This window comes from Brassica oleracea, chromosome C2 (genome assembly GCF_000695525.1).
Source record: "Brassica oleracea var. oleracea cultivar TO1000 chromosome C2, BOL, whole genome shotgun sequence".
NCBI classification, from domain to species: Eukaryota; Viridiplantae; Streptophyta; class Magnoliopsida; order Brassicales; family Brassicaceae; genus Brassica; species Brassica oleracea.
In genome coordinates, this window is record NC_027749.1 from 26,122,853 (window position 1) to 26,131,009 (window position 8,157).

General features: G+C 31.2%; 1 long non-coding RNA gene across 5 annotated transcripts; it reads left to right on the top strand.

The window, feature by feature from the left end:
• The first annotated feature begins 617 nt into the window (after positions 1–617).
• Positions 618–2,134, top strand: LOC106325665. Of its 5 annotated transcripts, none has more exons than XR_001266977.1 (6): positions 618–750; positions 846–1,035; positions 1,142–1,285; positions 1,400–1,481; positions 1,607–1,737; positions 1,851–2,134. It is a non-coding gene; the product is annotated as an uncharacterized LOC106325665 (long non-coding RNA). The 5 variants fall into 5 exon arrangements; XR_001266976.1 differs by having other exon boundaries at positions 1,674–1,737; XR_001266978.1 differs by having other exon boundaries at positions 1,400–1,737; positions 1,823–2,134.
• The last annotated feature ends 6,023 nt before the right edge of the window (positions 2,135–8,157 follow it).

Genomic DNA, 8,157 nt, shown 5'->3' on the forward strand with positions numbered 1-8,157 from the left:
CACAAATTCAAACATCACAAAAAATATTTACATAAACATTATAATACAATAATTTAATAAAAAATACAATTCAAAAAAACAATATTCAAAAGAATAGTTATATACTTAATATTTGAAAATCAGAGATATTTTCGCTAAAATTGTACTTACCAGGCCAAGAATATCGACCATCTTTTTACGGATCGATCGATTGTTGAGCATGTGGTCGATCCTAAAATACTCTGCAGTTTAATTAAATATCTAAAACATTTATTCCAACACTCAACAGATAGTTTTGCTAAATATGATATAGATAGCCAACAAAATTACAAAAAAAAATATTTAAATAGTAAAAAATATGTTAATTTAACGTGTTAAAATTTAAAAATAAATTTTAATTATGACATGCATCTTAACATTTATATAAATATATATCATAACCTAAATATAAGTAATTTAACAACTTAATTTAAAAAAAATAAAAAATTTCGGGCGTAGCCCGGGTTAATCCCTAGTGTATATTATAATAGGACAGTTTTTGCTCTCTCTTGAGGCCATTCACGTCACCAGCTCCTTTATGTTTGTGGGTCCCACGATAACATAAAATCTCTCTAATATTTTAGATTTTGCCAGATATGGTTTAGACAAGTCGTAACTCTTCCGCTTTCCAAGCGTTTCTGTTCTTTTTTTTCATCCCCTGAACCGTCTTCATCATCTCCACGCCCTACCCAGCGATCTAAGGTTAAGATCGATGCCTCCGCTATTGAATATGTACGTTAGTTCTTGTCTGAATCTGAGTTTTTTTTTTTTGGTTTCGAATCTGAATCATATCCTCATTCTGATAATCTCACGGTTGAAATCATTAGCCATTTATTCGAAGATGACTGTCTGTCGGTGATGTTATCTCTGCTACAGTTGTTGTAACGTCAGCCAGATTTAGTAGGATCTTGGACTTGGCCGCTCTTCTCAGGAGATTGTTGGTCTTTTTCTCCGATTCTAGGATTTACCTAACGTTAAGAAGAACATATAATTTATGGGTATCACTTTGATGAAAAGGTAACAACGTATAATCCTAACACCAAATTATTAATTCATAACCGGATCGTCAACATTGAAACCCAAATGGTTTATACTTTTTTCTCTGTTGATCCATGGATTATAGCTGCACGTCTTAATGAATACCATGGAGCTTTACGAGCAGGTGCCATTGCGGAAGTTTGTGGTTTCGAAGTTGGACGTTGCACTAATATGTACAAGAGAACAGATAGCCCTTTCATCTTCCAACCAAATCCCAAAGTTTTTGGAGGTATGGTCACCTATGTTTCACATTGTGCATATACAGATGGTCAATCTTTTCTATGCAAATATATTGCTAGCTATGTGCAACTCTCACTCACTAACGCACACTCGGTCATGTTAGGTAATCTCGATCTGAACTCCACCCCGGCGACCAAATTTTATTTGGACACCAACATCCTTGCCATCGAAGCTTTCACCAATAGGTCAGTGTAAAGTGTTATGCAAACAGAGCATCACCATATTATTCTACTTTTTAACCCACGCTTAGATAACCAACTGCGTTTCATTTGTACATCGCTTCTGCTGTCTATTGTCCAATCAATATTAGCTATAACTATATGGCATGCTTGCTAAAATATATCTTTGGACGCATCTTGGGTGTTGCACCAACCAAGGCTTTCCCACGTAGATGTTTCAATAGCAGGCCTCCACACGTACATAGCCACGTCAAACAACCAGGTTTCCAAAACTCTATTTTCTATCATTTCTTAACTTTAAAAATAAAACTTGTCCCACCTACTTTTTCTCCATTGTCTCCGTAAAGACCCAGAAAGTTAACTTCCTTTTTAAAGCTTGGAAGTATGCTACAACAGAATGGTTGGTCGTACGTTTCTTGCACCGGTTGCAGCAGGAAGTTGGACAAATCATGGACTGCACCATACCGCAACAAATGTGTATCACCCAAGATCGCCGGGGTTTTAAGGTAACAAAGAGTCCTACATAATCATACCTATCCAAGTTTAAATAAGACTTGGACGTAAACGTAAACTCCTCATGTATCACTTTGAGTTGGCTGTTGACGATGGCCATGAAAAGTAATACGTTTGTTGTCAGTCCAAGAGGACAAAAAAAAAATGTAACCACAGTCGCTCTTGAGGAGGTTAACGTCCACAGTTACACTTATTTAATCTCTTGCTTCTCACCTGTTTATAGTTAATTGTCATTTAAAAAAATAAGCTACAGCTACTACTCTTTTCCTATGTTTTAATTTTTTTTATTTTGATTTTTTAGTTACCTTCAATCAAGCTTCCGGTGGGAGTGTAGTAATTTGGCAACATTAATAAAGGGAACCTTGATGGGTATTTGTAATTTGTCACAACAAATGTCTGGTTTGTTCATGCTTAAATACACATTACATCCACATCACAAAAGGAATAAGCTACAACTTTTGCTGGCCTAAGGCTCAATTCTGTCTTTTAAATAACCTTGTCATGTTAAATCACACCGCTGAGTTCTAAATAAATAGAAAATCTGATTAGTAAAATAGCAAATTTAACGGAGAAAAACAAAATGTGGATAACTTTTTTAAAGAAGAAAAATCTCATGAGTAACTAGGCGAGCAAGATAACTAGAGCGGGACAAACTAATAAACCTATAAGTGAGAAGTAAATAGTTTTTAAGTGTTTTTAAACCAAAGTTCCTCTTCTTAAATTAGTTTAACAAGAAAATGAGTGTAATTGAAGATCGTACAACTCCTTCATAGCATATGAAAATATGGTATGCTGTTGTCTACGTCGGTTGCAAATACAACAACTTCAAAACTTCTCTCATACAGTTCCCACACTCTACACTGCTAACACTGCTAAGATGTAACAGAATAGCGAGTGTTAGTCATGTGTCCTAAAGAGGTGTCTTCTTGATTAATCATTAGGAATCAATTCTACAATGGAGCTTTTACATGAAATTTTAAATTTCATTTTTTAAAACATGTTTAGGCCTATTCAGATTCGTAAATATTATATTTAAATGTTTAAATCCATTTAAAGTGATATTATTTGGAATAAAAACTCTAATTATTAAAATTATTAAGAAAAAAAATCAAAGAGTGTTTTTTGAAAACAAACTTAGTTTTTTATTTTAAAAAAAACAAAAAATTGAAGAAATGGAAAACGAAATTTTGAAAAAATGATTTTAGAATATATATATTTTTTAGATTTTTTTTTAATTAAAATCTTTTTAACTAATTAAAAAATATTAAGTTACACAGGTTAATAAGGTCTATGTTAATTTTAAGGAAAACTCCATTTAATAAATGAGCCTTAGTCGAACTACCAATTCAAAATCTATTAAACTAAATGGAACTAAATAGATATTTATTTGATCAAAAAATATCTATTGATATTAAAAGCTCATTTAAAATCTGATGAGAAAATTTATTTTTACAGTGATTGCTTCAGCTGCATTGTTACTGCTGTTAGTGACGTGCTCTATACTCCATCGACCAAAGAAATGAAGCCGAGGGATAATTTCAGATATAAGAGCACCAGGCCACGGGAAGCTAAAGCATAACCACTCTTGAAAAGGTGGATGTGGATTCAAAAATGAAGTTGTGCCAATTCATACTTCGCATGATGTCCACAGCCTAGAACATTGCAAGTAATTCCGCTTCCATTTCAGAGTTTACACTAGAATACGAATGAAGCAATGAACAGAGATTGAATCCAAATGGTCAAGAATAATCCAAGAAGCACCACTCATCTTTCTCATAGCATCCCAATAAGAACCGGTATTACATTTTGACAGCCCACGAGGAGGACTTTGCCAACCCCCGACTAGCTGAACAACATTCGTCTTCCTTCTTTCAACACCTCCCGAGGGGCTATTGGTAGCAAACCAAATGTCAGCCTCTACCTCTGCTTTTGAAATGATTGAAATGGGATTGTATTGGACATTTTCAAAGACCATCGCGTTCCTCAACTTCCAGATTTGCCATAGAACCCATGGAAATACTCATATAGAAGAAGACTAAAACAATCATTTTAAGAGGAAACAAATACACTAATTAGCTTGTATTGCGTGTATTGCAAGAAAAACCATGGTTTCGTGATTTCCATATGAATAACAATCACATTTTTAATATAACAATATTCAGCAAGTATTCTAATCATTTAGATCAGACATATTTTACTTGATTCACGACACAAAACACAAAAAAAAGTTACCCCACTTCATCATCCCACTCCAATTCTATTACGGTATAAATCTTACAAAATTAAGGACTACAGCAAAACATGACATCATCTCAACAGATTTAGCTAGAGAAACAACAATACTCACGACTCCGCGCTTGCGCGGGGCTATGTGAAAAGACCCAACCCATTTTTTCGTAACATCAGTACGAGTCTGGCTCGACTTCCTCGATCAGACTTGGGCCGTTTTCATTTTTTTCTTACTTAGAATTATTTCAGAGTCTTAGTTCTTTTTCAGATAGTCAAGTAAAGCATAATACGATTTGAATAGATAATCTGAGGTTCGAGTTAACAAGTCAGTTCGCTATAGGCTATTACATGTTAATCTCGTCCTATATCTACTCAAACTCACCTTCCTTCCTTCCTGCCCTTGTCTCGCGTTCAAGCTATGTCTTTACCCTTTCGGGTCAGGTCCTGATCTGCATCCAAACAAGGAGGCATAAGCAAACAGCATGCTTAGTGAGAGCGGTCATTCAGTCCCACTCAGCCAAGTAAAGTAATCGAGTCAATCAGTCAATAAACGGACATGCTTATCATCAGTCAGTTACTTAGCCGACCCAATCGTTCCAAGCCAAAGCGCCATCAGATTCAGTCAAGCCCTAGCAGGCCAATACGGCTCTAGGCGCATGATCTGATCCAGATGCGTCGATGGAAGGAACCGACTGTTCGGACCAAGCCAGAACTTAGCAGATAATTTGAATTAGACAAGCAATCAGTACATAGAACATTCCTATCAATCAGACTACGATTCAGTACGATAGGCTACGGTCACGCACTCACCTTTTTCTTAGAGTCGGTTTGTTCTGTTTGATTCGGTCTCTTCTGACACCTCTTGAGCGGTTTCCGTCGGATCTTCGAACGTTCAGACAGTCGGATTCACCCCACAGACGATCGTTCTTGACTCGGACTTGATCAATCTAGCCAAATATCGAAAACTCTCTCTTAATCGGATTTTTCTCTTTCTGAGTTTTTCTCACAGTTCGGCCAGTCAGTCCTCAGATCATCCTAACATCGATTTTCGGAACACGGTCGCTACACTATGCCCCTAGTAATAATAATGTAGTAGTTCTGAAATACTGCAACTTAATATAAGCTCCAATTTTTTTTTGTGGCAGAACAAACAATGAAATGTGAAAACTTTACAAAGTAAAACAAGTGTATTGGAACTTACTACTTCCTAGTTCCTACACATATGACGTTGTTAATTTCTACAATTTTTTTTGTTAAAATTTTCAAATATTTATATATATATATATATATATATATATATAAGTTATAAACGTTGTTATGTGATTCGTAGAGATAAAAAAAATCAACAAGGTTGTATACGAACCAAACTTAAATTTTGGATTTATATGGTTTATATTTTTCTTTGAAAGACACATCAGATATCATGTGTTAAAGGTTGAATAACGTTACTTTGCCGCCATGATTCATGGATGTATTAAGAGCATCTCCAAAAGAAACTCTATAACTTCAAATATAGAATTTTTTGCTTTCCAAAAAGAAACTTCAAAACTTCAAATTTAGAGTTTTAAGAAGTGAAACTTCAATTGGACAAAACCAATTGTTGCTTCATACTTTGACATAGAAAATCCAATTGGACAAAACTAATGATAAGGAAAAAGAGTACAACCACACACATCATCATATTCTCCCCCTGAAAGCATCATCTTCGGGAGATGTATTCTCATCATATATATCAAATGAAGTTTCACTTCTTAAAACTCTAAATTTGAAGTTTCATCTTTTTATTTGCATTTTGGTCTTTATAATTAATTATACATCACATTTATGATTCTTAAGTATTTTCTCTTCCATAATTTTAACCTTTAAAACTTTTGTATACTTTAAATATTTCAAATTTATTTCTATAAATTAAAATTTTACATATAGAAGTTTTTTTTTAAATCAAAATAAAATTTATAATATTTTAAAAGTAGAATTAGACAACAAGAATATTACAAAAGAAACTTAATAATGAAGCGTTTTAAAATAATTTTATGTAATAATGTGGTATTTGTCTTGTAGTTTAATATTTAATTATGTATTTCAATTTATAATTTAATATTTTAGTGTAATATTTTATTAATTAATATTACTATAATATTTTATATAAGTGCTAGTTATCTACAAAAGTTTTATGGATTTATATTAATTATGACAAATATAAAGAGCATAGTGTAAATTATAAATAATTTTGAAGTTAAAGTTGAAGTTTTGATTTTGGAGAAGAACACCTGAAACTTCAAATATATTGAAACTTTAAATATAGAGTTTGCAAAACTCTATAATAGAGAATCTTTTTGGAGATGCTATTATTTCTATACGCCGTTTAGAACATTTAGAATTATTATATTTTCGATTCTAACAACACACCTTCAACATACAAAACAACTTAAGAAAATGCACCCAATAGAGATTCGAATATGCGACGTTAATCTTTTTTTTTTTGAACGTTAGTGCGACGTTAATCTTATTAATAAAGTTGTTCACTTTCGATTTAAAAACAGTGACAATATTTTGAAAATATAATAATTTTAATGTCACTCTTAGCATATAGTATGAAAAAGCTATGATTTTTCATTTAAAAAAATACATGTTAAAGAGACCAACCTCCCATAATACATAATTGTTTGGATGGTTTTTAGATTTTAGTTTTTGCCTTTTGGTTTTTGGTTTTTAGTTTTTGGATTTTGGTTTTTAGTTTTTGGTCTTTGATTTTGCAGTAGATTTTAGTTTTTGAAGAAACATGAATGGCAGATTTTAGTTTTTAGTTTTTGATTATTTTTTTAATTTAAGAAAGTATTTTAATTTAATTTTTAATTTTGATTTTATTGTTGTTTTAGTTTTCACAATAGTTTGGATGATGATTTTTCAGTTTTGATTTTAATATATTTTATTTATTACTTGTTTGAAGTTGAAAAAAATAATAATAACAAAAATCCAAATTTAATTAAAACAAAAAGTAGCTTCTGAATTTTATTTTTTTGCTTTTTTGTTTTCCTAAAAAATTTGACTACTGATTTATTTTAGTTTTCTATTATTTTTAAATTTTTAACTTATAACTAAAATCTGTTTCCTTAAGAAACATACAATTACTAAAAGAATATATCACATTTTTAAATAAAATTATACTAATAGATTATTAACAAAACATGCAAATTTTACATAAAGTAAGCTTAAATAATTAATTTAGTTTTCATGACAAATTTAAAAGATTTTTTCTGAATATAAATTATTATTTTTATTATATATGTTAAAAATATTTTTTTCTAAAAATTATTTGTTTATAGTAGTTAGCATTTTTATTTATGAAACAAATATTTTTGAACTTCTTTTCGTTACATGTACGAGAACTTTGTTCTTGTATATAAATTTCATTTTGTTAAATGCTGATTAAGAAAATAAAATTATTTTATAAGAAAGTTAAAAGATAAAAATCTAACGTGATGTTGTTGTAGAAACTTGGAAAAAGTGGTTTCTAGCTTTTCTTTATAAAATAACAATTTGTTTCAAAAACCATTTTTTTTAAATTATAGGGAATCTATTTCTCCAAAAACTTGATCGGCTAAAAAGTGGTTTTTAAAAAAACAAAAACTAAAAACTACTGCAGAATCTGCAAACAATCATCCTCCGAATCCTTTTCGGTGCTTTTTGTAAGTTATTTTGTATGGTGAAAGTTTGTTGTAAGACTCAAAAAAGGAAAAAGAGATTTGAATCTGGAGTGAAATGATAAAAAAAATGTGAATGTTGTTTTTCTATGATCCTGAAAATCAGAAAAACATAATTGAGCCAACATTGATGTAAATTGCTTTAATCCATTCAACAATAAAAAAAGTAAATCACATCAACGCTGCACTCAATGATGTTCATTCAAATCCAGGGAAAAATAATTTATTGCTCTGTT